Source organism: Gekko japonicus, unplaced genomic scaffold (assembly GCF_001447785.1).
Source record: "Gekko japonicus isolate JY-2015 unplaced genomic scaffold, Gekko_japonicus_V1.1 scaffold1861, whole genome shotgun sequence".
NCBI classification, from domain to species: Eukaryota; Metazoa; Chordata; class Lepidosauria; order Squamata; family Gekkonidae; genus Gekko; species Gekko japonicus.
Genome location: NW_015160270.1, coordinates 4,433 through 20,457, shown reverse-complemented (window position 1 = coordinate 20,457; position 16,025 = coordinate 4,433).

Sequence of the window (16,025 nt, the reverse complement as noted above, 5' to 3'; positions counted from 1 at the left end):
AAGTTTTGATTTAACAAGGTCAGTTGCTGGTTAATACCATCGAGCTGATCCATCACTGGCTTGAGCATGTCTGCTAATAGCTTCATGATGTCAGCTCCCTCATCCGGCCTCGACCTCTGACTACCAGGCCTCGCTTTAAACTTTCCTCGGGATGCTGCCATTTTTCAACTTTGTTTACACTTTCAAACCGCTTCTCCCGGGCTAGAAGCATTCGTCAATTTGCTATTTGCACTCAAGTAAGTCTCTCAAAATACACACACTGTCTGTTTCCTCCCACTCCCCCTTTGCTGCGTTTATCTGTCCTTGCGCTTCAGAGGCATCCCTCTTTGCACTCCGCTTTTCCCACGGGGATGGGGGGTGCTGTTTATCAAAGTTCATTTACTTAGAACTCACGTTCATTGTTGGTCATATTCCTGACCTTACTCACATCAATCATTGTTCCGCTTGGCTCCCTTGCTTGTCCAGGTCGGGTTAGCTTGTGTCCTAAGGCCATTCATCGGTAGGACCATCAGAGCGGAGGGAGCTTTTCCCACGGGGATGGGAGGTGCCGTTTATCAAAGTTCGTTTACTTAGAACTCACGTTCATTGTTGGTCATATTCCTGACCTCGCTCACATCAATCGTTGTTCCGCTCGATCTCCCCCGCTTGTTCCGTTTGGGTTAGCTTGTGCCCTAAGGCCACTCATTGGTAGGACCGTCAGAACGGAGGGAAGCCTCGATTCTCTGGCAGCAAGCCGTCGAAGAGGCTATCCCTCAAAGCTCTCTGGCCTGGAGCCTTTCACAAAGGCTCCGTGGGGGTGCCACTTGAGGTAGCACCCCTCCATGCCGATGGTGTGCTAATTACATCCCCAAGCTCTGGGAAGAGCGACCGCCATCACCAATCCATAGACTGGAAGTCAACTGAGATTCTTAAATGATGAACTGGAGAGACTTTATATGCTGGTTACAGTGAGTGCTGTTATAGCAAGTAGGGGCAAAGGAGTACAAGAACTGAAACGGTTATGATCTATCATATGGTCTGGGGGTTGCATGCAGTGTGGCCTGCATACCCTCTCCTTTAGTGACTCAGGAAGCACTGCTGTGCTCCATACCCCTGATTAGTTGCAGCTCTGAGCAAGAACTTGTACAGCAGTGTCAGAGCAGCCGGATGCCAATGAAGTAGTGCCACAAAACACTGGTGGAAAATCCTTTGGCAAGGCATTCAAAGGCACCGTCCACCACCACGGTTATTTGTTTCTTTAAAATGCTAACAACAAAGCAGGAAGACCATTTTTAAATAGTTTAACTGAGTGAAGGTTGAAGAGTTAAATTTCTTTGTCCCTTCCTTGCACAACTCTATAGCAAACTGAGGTTGCAAAAGCCTGGGACTTGTAATATTTGTGGAACGAAATGGTGGTCTTCCTCTCATCCATTTGAGCCAAATCCCCAAATTCCCAAACCCTGATGAGGTGAGACCAGATGCTGTTATGTGGTGGGGCCTGAACAGTTTAACTGAGTGAAGGTTGAAGAGTTAAATTTCTTTGTCCCTTCCTTGCACAACTCTATAGCAAACTGAGGTTGCAAAAGCCTGGGACTTGTAATATTTGTGGAACAAAATGGTAGTCTTCCTCTCATCCATTTGAGCCAAATTCCCAAACCCTGATAAGGTGATACCAGATGCTGTTATGTGGTGGGGCCTGATGCTTTCACATGTTCACAATTCGGCCCACTTAGTTTCATTCAAGGTCATTTCTGGCCCACTTAACCGTCTGTGCACCCCAATCTACAGTCTATTGTAGCTCTACTCCCTTAATTTTTTATTTTAATTTAAACTCTTTATGAGATGAACCACAAGGAAAAATGCTTCGATGGTCAAAAGAACATAAACACATGCAATAACAGACTGACCCAAATCATGTTTGCTTTGGAAGTACTATCAATTTTAGTGGCGTTCATGCCTTGCCCAAATCAGGATCACTGCACTAGCTAAAAGGGGGATGTGGGGCTGACTGTTTTCCATTATGGAGTTCTATGCCTGATCTCCTCTGGACCTGGGCATAAATATTGGGATTGGGATTTTTTTCATTTTGTTTTGAGTTCCACTAAATCGGCTGACAGCATCAAGTGGATTGCAGAAGAAATGCTACTAAAAACACCTCCCCCAAGAGGATCTGATGGCCATATTAACTGCTGTAAAAATTGGACCTAATTAAATCTTCCAGTGGTGCAATCTTAAACTAAGTCAAACCTTTCCAAGCTCATTGAAGTCAATGGGCTTAGAAGGATGTAACTCTGCTTAGAATAAGGTTGCCAAATGGGCTGGGGGGGGTTCCTGTTCCTTTCATGAAGACAATACATGGACATGGGTCAGTTGAAACTTTTCATGGCATGGAAGTAAACAACACACCCTGGTACATGACAGCCCATCAAGCCTTATTAAAGGCCCCTGACTTGGATACCCCAGGCAAGTCTAACCTCGTCAGATCTTGGAAGCTAAGCAGTGCCAACGCTGGCAAGTAGTTGGATTGGAGACCTCCAGAGAATACCAGGATTGGGAGGAGTTGTGAGAGGTTGCCATGACTTCCAGGCATGGGGGCACACACACATGCATGCACACACACACAAATGCAAAAATACCCCCAACGCCTTATTAAACAGATGGAACATTTCTCTTTAGCCCAGTTGGCCACTGTAATTTAAGACTACTCTGCGAGTTTAATGACATTTTATTAAATCAAAATTGGTGTGTTTAATGACAAATCAGTGAATCCAAAGTTGGGGGGGGGGCTTTAAAGTGTCATCAAGCTGCCTCCAACTTATGGCAACCCTAAGAATTAATGACCTCCAAAATGTCCTATCATTAACAGCCTTGCTCAGGTCTTGCAAACTGAGGGCCCTCGTGGTTTCCATCACTGAGTCAATCCATCTCATTCTGGGTCTTCCTTTTTTCCTGCTACCTTCAACTTTTCCTAGCATGATTGTCTTTTCCAGTGACTCTTGTCTTCTCATAAACTCTAGGGTACACATGCAAATGTGCGCACACAAAGTTGTCTTATACATATCAAATAAGGCTGTTGATCTGTCAAAGTCAGTCTTGTCTACTGTGACATCCATCTCTGATTTCAACCAGTGTTTTTCAAAAGCCCTCCACAAGGATGGGTGGAGGATACTTGAGATACATTTCTTGATTCATTTGGCAAATTTAGAACCCACTCTTCGATGCAAAATAATTCTAAAATTAATTTTAAATGATCTAATATATATCAACAGCAAGAAAAATACAAAATGAGTGAGTATACTGCTGTCAGCGAAATTAAATAAAACAAAGACATCAAGAACAACGATTCTACAAAAGAAATAAGTCTTCAGAGAAAGCTTTGAGAGGTCAAGATTTTAAACCTCATGAATTTCAGGAGGCCAAGGATCCTACACCCAGATGCATTGTCTTGAGCTTCATTATCAGTTGCAATCCACCTGGACTGAATCAAGAGCTAGGTTTCCTGTCTCATTACCAGTGCTGATCTCTCCATGCCTACTACCCCTCTGCATATCTCATCTAAATCCAATCACACCTGCTATTGTCATTCATCTGCTAATGTCATTTGGTATCTGAAGTCACTCCACTTTCCAATATGTAGGGCAGGTGGACTCCCATCCTAGCTGTTTCAGAAGAAGTGAGCAGTGACTCACGAAAGCTCATACCCTGCCACAAATGTTGTCAGTCTTTAAGGAGCTACTGAACTATTACTCTTTTCTACTGCTACAGACAGACAAACATGGCTGCCCATCTTGATCTACTCTGTACCTACACTCTCCGAGCTGCTTCACACTGATGTGCATCTACTTTCATTCCAGTATCCCCACATACTTGTAGTCCCCTTATTAACATGTGACAGTCATATTTCTTTATCTGGCCACACTGATATTGTGTAACAGTCCTCCATAGAAATGCTAGTTTCCAATATTGTGGCTTGGATCCAGCCATCCTTCTGCTCAAGCTTAGCCAATTCCCCTCCTCACTACCCACTCTCGTCCCTCATGGTTTTTATCCAGTCAAGTCCTGCGATTCTCAGCATAGTCTTTTGTAGTGGTTGAAGGGGATGACCTCTTCCTTTTCTAGTGGCACAAAACCTAGCTGGATCCTGTCACATTTTCCTTGATCTAAAAATAGGACCAAAAATGGGACCATGCAGACAACGCAGTCTTGATTCTGAATGGCTAGACATCAAAGCTGCTATCTTAACATATCCGCAAATAACCCCATGTATTTTGTATGCTACATTCTCCTTTTCTCACTTTTTGCACTGTACAGACCTACATAAGGACACTTGGAATGGCTCCCCAGAGAATTCTTGTCTTCCTTCCTCCAACTCTAGTAGCTCACAAAGAAGTAACGGCTAGGGTTGCCAAGTGCTTTTTGAGCTGCAGCAGGGGACTCCTGGCTGGCGGCTGGAGTGCGCGCGCACATCACCCGGAAGGCGCGTGATGACGCCGGGCATGCTGGAGGCGGGGCCACGACCATCCGAGGGAAAACCATAGAGTTTTCCCTTGGATGACCGTGGCCCCACCCCCAGCGTGCCCGGCATGGTCGCGTCACTTCCGGGTGACATGCACGTAAGGGTGGGGTTCCCCCAGGGGCCCAATCCGCTGGCAGTGGGGAACGGGCCTCTGGGGCGCGGGGTTCCCCGCCCCCTGGGGGGACTTGGCAAGCCTAGTAACGGCTTGGATCCACACATAGACTAGGGCTCTTGTATAAGTGGACATGTGGAAAAAACACCCCTTCACGCTAGCCTCTTGTGCTAAGTTAAACATAACATATTCTCATCCCTTTTCCTGCTTGTACAAGATGTTGCAGAACCAATTTCTGATCACTATAAGATATATGGAAGGAAGTGCTAAACATTGCAGAACTCTGCAAAGTTCATGTATTTTCCCACTTGCTCATTACTGGATCCAAGCCCATGTCCGTTACAAGGACATTCTTCTGATATCACATTCTCGTTCCCTCATGGTGCCTACAGATGGTTGGCATAAAGTACCCAACTTGTCAACATTAGATGTTTTAATGGTGCTGTGCCACCCAAACTAACAGGAGGTACACAGAGAGATTATGGGTAGTTAGTTGAAGTATGCGTTTAAAATACTGATTGCTTGCAATATTTTGCCCCAGTTTTTGGGGGGTTGGTTGTTTTTTTTTATGGGCACACACCAGTGTTCCCTCTAAGCTGAGTTTGGGTGAACTAGCTCACAGTTTTTTAGCCTCCAGCTCACACACTTTTGTCTTAGCTCAGGAAGGATGGCTCCAGAGCAAGCTGATTTATGCAGTAGCCAATCGCTCATAACTTTAAAGAGAGTAGCTGTCAGCTAGGCCTCTAGCTGCCATGGAGTGTGTGTGTGGGGGGTCCTCTGGAATTTTAAGTTTCTTTTCTCTGTGCCTTCAGTGTTTCTTTATCTCTGTAACATGAGCATTTGACCTTGGTGTCTAGCATCAGCTTTCTCCTCGGAAACTGAACCTGTTAGCTTTGGCAGGCTTCTACTTGCTGTGTGATTGTCTCCAGGCCATCAGGGGACCTTCTTGAATTATGTATAGCTATTTGCTTTGCACAGTTATTATCAGTTCTGACACAAGATGTGTAAAGACAACCTGCATACTTCAATGTTTCAATAAACTTGACTTCTTTGCAAGAAAGTTGTTGGGAACTGATTGCTGAAGGAGTCTGACAGTAGCTCACAAAGTAGAATTTCTGCTCACAAGACTCCACAGCTTAGAGGGAGCACTGGCACACACGTTTCTAAGGATCCCAACAGGCTCTGCTGGCAGCAGACCGGAAACTTGGCCTTTGCAAGGATGGCAGCAAAGCAGAGGAAGACCATCACCTCAGAAGAGCCAGAGATCAATTTTAAGAAAAGAGCTTGACATTCCAGGAATCTGACCCACGCTGATATAAGGCAAGAGGTCCCTAGCTAGGCGCAGCTGGAAAAATTGTAGCGCAAAGGGTTTAGATTTCTCATCTTGACTTCACAGAGAGTAGCCGTGACCCTTGCATTGCCGAGAAAGAAAGAGAAATATCCACTGAATGTCCGAGTTTATCCATTCTAGCTCGGCGTCCTAACGTTTGCATGCTGCATCTCGGAATTCTGCTCAAATCCTCCTTGGCAACGCAAGGGTCACGGCTACTTTCACTCAAGTCAAGACGCGAAACCTAAACATATAATTGTTACAGGTTAGTTTTCATATAAGCTTAACTTCTCTGACTGCACACAAATTGAATAATTTCACGCCCGAGTGCATCTGCTAAGCCATATGACATGTACCTATTGTGAATGTATAATGCACAGGAGGCGGTTTAAACAGAGCACTTAATGATCCACTCCATTTATCCAAATGGCTGGAACGAAATAAGGAAGGACAAAGGAAAGTATTTCGATAACCAGAGCTTCTGCTAAATGGAATTATGCATACTGCACTATGATCAAGCACGTGAGCAGAGACCCCATGGTTGCTCCAATCCAGATGGGAGCTTTTGTGCATTGATGTATGCTTCCACCATTCCTTAAGGGGAAAAAAATAGAGATTTTTTTTCAAAAAATCCATCTGTTAAAAATGTGCCTGGGTTTCAAATTGCAGCTGCAAAGGCTAAACATTAGGAAGAGCTTCCTGAGTGGCTCCTCAGTGGAACAGGCTTTCTTGGGAGGTGGTGGGCTATCCTTCTCTGGATGGCTATCTGTCAGCAATGCTGATTCTGTGAACTTAGGCAGATCATGAGAGGGAGGGCAGGAAGGGCTGCATCAGTGGTTAGTTCTTGTGGCCCTTCTTACATGCCAAGGGAAAAGCTGATCGACACTTTGGGGTCAGGAAGCAAATTTTCTCCAGGCCAATTTGCCTGGAGATCCTGGAGGTTTTTTGCCACCTTCTGGTCACTGGGTGGAGCTGCACAGGACTCACCACCAGCACTGCTCGTGGTGGCGGAGGGGAGAAACCTTGGAGGACCAGTGGCTAGACTCAGCCCCAGCCATTGCTGTTGTCATCAGGTGGGCGGGGGGAAGTCTGGCGAGCCCAGCAGACCACCTGCTGAGCTCACCTGCAGCCACTGCCACGTCCTCCTCTGTGCGGAGCTCCTGCTGTTTCAGCAGGCCAGCCACCCGGGAGCCATAGGGAATACTCCTTCCCCCCTGCAAGTATCACAGGTCCCGCTTCTTGTAGTTACCTTAATTCACAAGTGAATGTGTAGTCACAGATGGAGTGTGCAGAAAGTTTAGTTGTGAGGACGGCAACTGGAGAGCAAATGGAACCCAACCCAGGGAGTGATCAGACCCCCTTGACTGAGCACAAATACAGCTCTAATGAAATCTCAGTCTTAAAAGCCTACTTTGAATTCAACATTTAGAATATGAGGAAGATTCCCATCTAGTAGCATCTTTAAGAACAACCAGAGTTCCATTTTGTGAGCCAAAGCCCCCTTCACCAGATCTTGCTTTTCTACTGCAGACCAACTTGGCAACCTATCTGAAACTGTATAAAATGTGGATATTTTTTTATTTATTGGTAGTTTCATGTGCTTGGTGATTAGTGGGTGTCAAGATACCAATTATGATTGTATATATTGACTATCAAATATTGCCTGGGCAAAAGCAATGGTTGGCAAATAAAAAAACATTGCCATTTTCTAACCATCAAATGTTTTCAAATACGAAAACGCACCACATGTCATCTGTCAGATATCCCAAACCAAAATCAAGTATTGCTAGATGTCTATAAATGGTTTTTAAAGTCAAATATTCATTGAACAGTCCACAGGTATTCAGGGACCTTCAGGAGTGTATTTTAGATGGAGATTCACCCAAGAAAACTGAATTTTGGGAAGCAAATTCATTTCTGGTCTATAACATTTGCAGTTCACAGTCATTACATTGGAGGTTGTCTAAATTAACGGTTTGTCAATGCCTATTGCATCAGATTGTCGAGAAGACAAGATACATTGGTTGGAGATATACACATCTTTAGTGCTTTCCTGCTGTGCTGAGTAATGTGTGGGTATTTATTGTAATCACCTCGCACACATCTGCTTCTACAGTGTTTGCAAGATGCTTAGTCTATATGTGCAGTTAATAATAAGATCATTAACAGTCTAAATTGGGTTTTTAGCATGTTGCTGTAAAATCAACCTGAAATTTTGCAAACCATGCCTCCAACGATCAAGCTTTCATACTTTTGGAATTGCTCTTCACTTAACAATGGAGTCATACACAGTGTTTCTGGCTTGGATCCAGAGTTGCCAGGCCTCACACTATGGCAGGAGACCTCCTGCTGTTCTTCTCAGCTGCTGCCCTCTGCACCTGTTTGTCACTACCAGTGACAATAGGTAGCTCTAGGAATCACCAGGAACTCTATGGTACTCACAAGTGACATGTTGACAACATTACCAATGTCACATGTCCCTCCCTTGTCCTTGACCCCCAACCTTCCTGTTGGTTGTCACGCTCAGCCAGGCAACCCTACTTTTGTGTGTTTGTGTTTTGCCATCAAGTCACAGCTAACTTATGGTTACCTCTAGGGATGGGCACAAACTGCATTTTTGAAGTTTGGTTAGGTTTGTGGTTCATGTCTGAACCACAAACTGAACCATGAACCCATACAAGGTTGGTTTGTGAACAGACCCAGTTTCTATCGGTTTGTGAGCCATTTAAAGTTTAAACCCCTGCTTTCTGCTCCCTGCTGCTTTTCACTCTTACCCATTTAAACCCCTGCTTTCTGCTCCCCACAAAAAGTCATGAGGAGCAGAAAGCAGGGGGCCATTTAACCTACCCACTCAGCGGTTTGGTTTAAATGGCTAGGAGCCCCTCGGTTTGGTTTAAATGGCTCCAAGCCATTTAAACCCCTGCTTTCTGCTCCCCACAAAAAGTCATGAGGAACAGAATGCAATGGCTTAAATGGATCCCAGCAGTGGCAAGCAAAAAGCAGGGGGTGAAATGGCTTGGAGCTATTTAAACCAAACAGCTGAGCTGCATCATGAAATGTACCAAAATTCATGAAAGTTCGTGGCAATTCTTCAGTTCACAAACATTGCTTCATGAACCACAAACCAGTCAAACTTTGTGACAAGCTTCAGTTCGTCAGCCAGTTCCTGCCCATCCCTAGTTACTTCATAGGATTTTCAAAGCAAGAGGCGTTCAGAGGTGGTCTGCCATTGCCTGCCTCCACCTCATGACCTTTGCATTCCTTGAAGGTTTCCCATCCAAATACTAGCCAGGGTTGACCCCACTTAGCTTCTGAGATCTGACAAGATCAGGCTTGGGTCCTATTAATCTGTTCTGCTAATGGCGAGACCTATAAGGGGTTTTCTCCTGATACAAGAGGTTTGTCTTCTAGCTTCAGAGGAAGCTGCCACTGTTAATGGGACAGTTCCGTGGGATCCAGCTATCTACATAGTTATGGCAGTAAAACCCAACTTGTTGGTGAGCTTGTTGTGGGTGGAGCTCAGACCGAGGGGTGAAGATCTTTCCCTTTCTTCTTTACTCGCTTGCTTCTTTCAAGACTGCATTTCCCGAAGGGTAGCCCAATTAGCCTGTTGCCCTAAAATAGAACAGGAGTCTTATGGCACCACAAAAACTTTATCCGACATAAGCTTGTGTGAGTCAGGCCTCACTTCTTTATGACTCACAAGGCTTATGCCGAAGAAAACTTTGTTAGTCCTTAAGATACCACTAAACTCCTGGTTTATTCTGTTTCTTCCAAAGCACTCATTAGATGGCTAAGGTTGAAGAGCACTCACCTAAGATGAAGGGAAGAGCTATTCTCTGATATATATACATATTTGGCATCTTACTCTTCCTCCAAAGCCAAATGAAGATAGAAGAGTTTGGCTTGCCTTTGAAAGGCTCGTTTAGCTGAATGAAGATGTAAGGCAGTGACAGAGGCCAAGTGGTGGCTGTTTATAGTCTCGATTTCTCTTGTGGTCTGCCAGCTGGCCGCCATTACGAAAGAGGCTCTTCGGTGACTGGCTGCATGGCAGCAAGATCAACGCATTTCGAGTGGTCGGAGATGAGCGTTTGCTCTGGGCCCGCTCTTTGAAACCCCTCCCCCCATGGAGAGCATTTGCTCCTGCTCAGTGCTGCTTGAACATGCAAGAACAGAACAGCCACAACCAATATGCAGCCAGACTCTCCTCGTGAGCAATACGTTAGTAGCGTTCCCATTTCCCAGCATGCTGAATTCCTATCCCACATCATTCTAACTACAACTGCTGTTTTAGGGCTTCCAGTCAGGGAGGGGAATAACCTGCTTCCATTCCCATTAGAGAGAAACTTTTAAAAAGTCAGCTGCTGCGTCACATCACTTTCAGTAAAAAAAACAAACACCAGAAGTGACATGAGGTAGCTTTAGGAATCGGCGGAAACTCTATGGTGATCCCTAGAACTACCTATGCCACTTCCATATTTTACCGGAAGTGGCGTGATGCCACAGCCAGTGTCATGCCCTATCCATATCCTAGCCCACCACCCTCCCACCACTTGCCAGGCACTGCAACCCTATCCTACCCATTTCTCTGTATGAGCATAAAATTAAGCAGAAGTACAGCGCCCCTTTAAAGATGAACAGTTTTCTCTCTCTCTCTAATGAGCCAGAGTTGCTTCATCAGATACAGGAAGTGTACATCCATAGCAGACATATTTATACTTTAAGTAAGGCCACTCCTGCCTTTCTGTTGCTTGTAACTTCAGATATATCTACTGAGGATGGACACTTCAATTGTTGGATGAAGTGAGACCTGAAGTGAGACCTGACTCCCAACAGCTTGTACTGAAATATGTGGAATAAATAGAAAGGGAAATTGCTGAATTACAAGTTATTATAACACTCAGAACAAAAACAACAGGACTTAACAGGGATATTGGTTTCTTATTTCACTGCATATGCTAATCTCATTCAGTCCTTACATTTGTATTCTTACTAAGAAGGGCCATACATCCACTTTATTTTATTATTTGCAATAGTAAACCAAGAATACACTTTATTTTATTATTTGCAATAGTAAATTGGAGTAGTGATTGTAATGTAATGCAATGAATAGTAGAATGGCATGTAATTTGGAATGGTAAATTAAGTTTTCCCCTGGAATTAAATCTAAACAAATGGTGACCATATAAACTAAGCCTGTTATTCCTTTTTGGTCCTTACATCATCTTCATTATGTTGTATGCTAAGCATCTTCATTATGTTGTATGCTAATTTGCTGCTCACCCTCTACCTATATGTATGGACTAGTAACTTCCATTTCAATGTATCTGAAAAAGTGTGCGTGCACACAAAAGCTTAAACGAATAAAACTTTTGGTGGACTTAAGGTGCCACTGAACTTGAATTTTGTTCTGAAATAAATGTTGCTAGTAATTTAGGTACCTTTGTACTTCTATTTAATTTTGCTGCAGCAGACGAATACAGATAGGGCTGTGAAATTTCCTGTATGGGTGTGCAACTGTGCACTGGACAGGAAGAATCTGGAAAAGTTTACATTTAGAGCGCTCCGGGAAGATGCCTTGCAAGATCTGAGTTGGAGTTTTCTAGCTGCTCAGGTTTAACAAAGTCTTCACCTTTTCATTACTACTACTACTACTAGCTTGCTACTGGCGATCTGGAGCTGCAGCGTGGACCGGCCAAGGCAGCAGTGTCAATACAACAGATTCCGGTTCTCTTTGGGAGGGGAAAGTATAGTGGTGGGTCCAAGCCGTGGAGTATGGGAAGGGTGCTGAGAAACAAAAGGGCCGTGTCTGGGTGGCTCAGGCTGAGCCGGCTGAAGCTGAACCCAGCGAAGACGGAGGTCCTGTGCCTGGGTCGGGGTGGTATGGGATTGGGGCTCCCGCTCCCTGCCTTCAATGGGCCACCTTTGGTGCCAGCTTCGGAGGTTAGGAGTCTGGGAGTGCTCCTGGACCCCACCTTAATGAAGGAAGCCCAGGTGGCGGCCACTGCCAAAGCAACCATTTATCATCTACGGCTGGTCCCCTTCTTTAGCCGCGAAGATCTGGCCACAGTGATCCATGTGACGGTCACCTCAAGGTTAGACTACTGTAACACTCTCTACATGGGGCTGCCTTTGTCGCAAATTCGGAGGTTGCAGCTGGTGCAGAATGCGGCAGCCAGGTTGGTAGTGGGTGCCCCTAGATGGGATCACATCCAACCTGTGCTGAAAGCGCTGCACTGGTTGCCTATAGCGTTCCGGATTCGCTTCAAAGTGCTGGTGCTTACCTTTAAAGCCCTACATGGCCAGGGTCCAGCATACAGGCCCCAAAGAGCACTTCGGTCAGGGTCACAACACCGCCTAGTGACCCCGGGCCCCAAGGAGGCCAGGCTTGCTGCCACGAGGGCCAGGTCCTTTTCGGTGGCGGCTCCTACCTGGTGGAATGAGCTCCCAGAGGAGATCAGTGCCCTGCGAGACCCCTTACAGTTCTGCAGGGCCTGCAAGACGGAGCTTGGAAGAAGGAGCTCCCAGAGGAGACCAGGGCCCTGCGGGACCTTTTACAGTTCCGCAGGACCTTCAAGACGGAGCTCTTCCGCCAGGCTTTTGAGTTGGAGCCACCACCGCCACTACCACCACCGTGCGACTGCAGAGCAGTTTCGCCGGGTTGGGCTGACTGGCCATCCGAACATCGTGGCCTGTGGCATCCCCCCTCATTGATCCCAACGTGATATGCAATAGGGAGTGAGTATTTTAGTCGTTTACATATCCTGTGAGATGTGCATTTTTGCCTAAATTGTTTTAACCTGTTTACTTTTTATTGCACGTTTGTGCCTTAATTGTTTTAACCTGTTGTATTTTTATTGCACTTTTGTGCCTATGTTAGCCGCCCTGAGCCCGCGTGCAGGGAGGATGGGGTATAAATGAAATAAAATAAATAAGTAAATTAGATTTTTAGCCTTCACGTGGGGTTGCCAGGTCCACCCTGGCCCCTGGCGGGGGATGCGGGAATAGAGCTGCCAGCTCCAGGTTGGGAAACCTTCATATTTGGGGGTGGAGACTGGGGAGGACCTCAGTGGGGTACAATATCATGCAGTCCATCCTCCAAAGCATCTGTTTTCTCAAGGGGAACTGATCTCTGCAGTCTGGAGATGAGCTGTAATATCATGGCATTACAAAGCATCATAAAATATTCTACTTTTACAGTGCAGTTCTAAGCAGAATTGCACCCTTCTAAACTCAGTGGCTTTAATATCTTGGTGTTAGCTAGGGTTGCCAGGTATGGATTGGGAAACACCTGGAGATTTTGGGGGTGGAGCCTGGGGAGGGCAGGGAGAGGAGCGACTTCAATGGGGTTCAATGCCATAGAGTCCACCTTCCAAAGGGGCCATTTTCTCCAGGTGGACTGATCTCTGTTGCCTGGGGATCAGTTGTAACCCCATGAGATCTCCAGCCACCACCTGGAGGCTGGAAACCTTAACAGCTACTCAGCAATATAGAGCATTAAAACCATATTTTTAAAAAAATCAAAGTATAATCTAAACTGAAATACAGAACAAACACTCTAATTGTGGTTTGGCACTCCCCGGACTGTTCTTCCCTGCATGAATATGTCAAACCTAACATGACGGTTGGTGCAACATCAGCTTCTCGGAAGAGGAGATCATAAGGGGGCTGTGGATGATTGGCACTGTTGTAAACCCTCTAAAACCATTTGCATAAAGCATGGAGAAAAGGGATTCAGAAGACTCTACACAGAATAGCTTTTAACACTGAGTCGCGGAGAGGTAGGCTGCAACTGAGAAATTGGAGCTGATGCTGGAAGTCACTGTTCAGTGTCTCAGAGTAATATTGGGCACTGAAGCTTGGCAGTGGAAAGTTCCATAGAAGGCTGGATGCCAATGCAGACCTTTTGAGGAAGTCATATTAGGCCATGAAACACTCTCCAACTCTTCAGCCCCCCAGAACACACAGGAAAAATGCATGCACATGGAATAGAATCATAGAATCAGAGAGTTGGAAGGGACCATACAGGCCATCTAGTCCAACCCCCTGCTCAATGCAAGACTGGCCTACAGTATCCCTGACAAGTGCTTAAAAACTGCTAGTGGGAGGGAGCTTATCACCTCCCTAGGCAGCTGATTCCACCATTGCAACAAACCAGAAAAGATACAGCCACTGTTGGTCAATAACATTAATCCCCAGCATTAAGAAGTCAACCAGTTTGGGCAAGGTGACATTCCCCTATATGAGAAGACTCATAGCTGGAGGATGCTTTTGGATCTGTGTCCACAGCTAGAGGCTCAGATCTCCTCCGGGGCTCACAGCATAACACCTTTAAGCAACTTCACTTCATGTACCAGCTATGGCCTTTTCTCAGAAAGTGGGCTTTGGCAACAGTTATAGTTAATAGCTATAGTTAACAGTGGGAACTCAATAAAATTAATGAGCAGTAGGTTTAGAACAGATAAAAGGAAGAACTTCTTCACCCAAAGAGTAATGACAACATGGAATCCACTGCCGCAGGAAGTGGTGACAGCTACAAGCATAGACAGCTTCAGGAGAGGACTGGATAAACATATAGAGTAGAGGTCCATCAGTGGCTCAAGTGGTTAAGACGCTGAACTGCAGGCTGTGGAAGGTCAGTAGTTCAGCAGTTCGAGACCCGGGTACCGCATGGTGGAGTGAGCTCCCATCTCTAGTTCCAGCTCCTGAGGGCTTCTGGAGCTCTGGCCGTGGACCTCCTCATGACATCTGGGTTTTGGCCACTGTGAGACACAGAGTGTTGGACTGGATGGGCCATTGGCCTGATCCAACATGGCTTCTCTTATATTATTATGTTATCCATCCTCAAATCACATCTAAATTGGATTACTCTAACACACTCTAGGTAAGGCTGCCTTTGTATATCAGGAAAGGTTATTTAGCGTAGAAAACACAAAATTGCTGTGACTGGTTAAAGGTATAGAGAAACTATATTGCCAGTCCTAAAAGAATTGGCTCCTTGTTCAATTCCAAGCAGAATTCAAAATGCTGCTAGTTCTTTCCTTTAATGCTGCATTGGGACCAGGATGTTTGAAGGACTGCTTACTCTCATTTGATCTCAGTTGTCATTAGTATCTGAGGCTTTGTTCTTTGACCCCAATCTCCTGAATTAAGACAGGTGGCGGCCAGGATGTCTTCTCTGTGGTGGCACCTCAACTGTGTTGTAATATCAACACAGTAGATTCTTCGGTCTGATAGGCTAACAATTAGATGCCAGGTGACTGCATTTTTAAAAACCATCCGGGCATCTTGCTGACTGATTCCCACATCACCAGTATGGCTGTTCTCTGCTGCTTTGTTTCCATGCATTGTTGTGTTGCTATTATATTTTCAGCTAATAGCATGTCAGCCATGGTTCTAGCTACTGTTTTTTATCTGATTTTTTGACCCCAATCTCCTGAATTAAGACAGGTGGCGGCCAGGTGTCTTCTCTGTGGTGGCCCCTCAACTGTGGTGTAATATCAGCACAGTAGATTCTTCGGTCTGATAGGCTAACAATTAGATGCCAGGTGACTGCAATTTTTAAAAACCATCCGGGCATCTTGCTGACTGATTCCCACATCACCAGTATGGCTGTTCTCTGCTGCTTTGTTTCCATGCATTGTTGTGTTGCTATTATATTTTCAGCTAATAGCATGTCAGCCATGGTTCTAGCTACTGTTTTTTATCTGATTTTTTCCCCCTTGTTGTCAATTTTATTTCAATTTCTAGGTTTTCTTAGGGTGCGATCACACGCACAATTATCCACAATCAGACACGGACATCTGGGAAGCACCCTGCACCTGTCGGCAACCCATTTTGCTCCACCGCAGAAGTGGAGTAAAAAGACACTAGGGAAAGTCCGGTAGCAAATGGGTTGCTACAGGCCACAGATGGACTGTTGTGTCCGCTGACCGCCACCAGGGGCCAGCAAATATCGCAGAGCTTGACTCTGGGATAACAATAGGGACTAGGCTCCTAGTCCCTCCACTGGGGAACCAAAGGGCACCGTGGCGGGAGATTCAAACCCGCCAACAGGGCCCAGGGGTGTGTCCCCAAGAGTGTATATA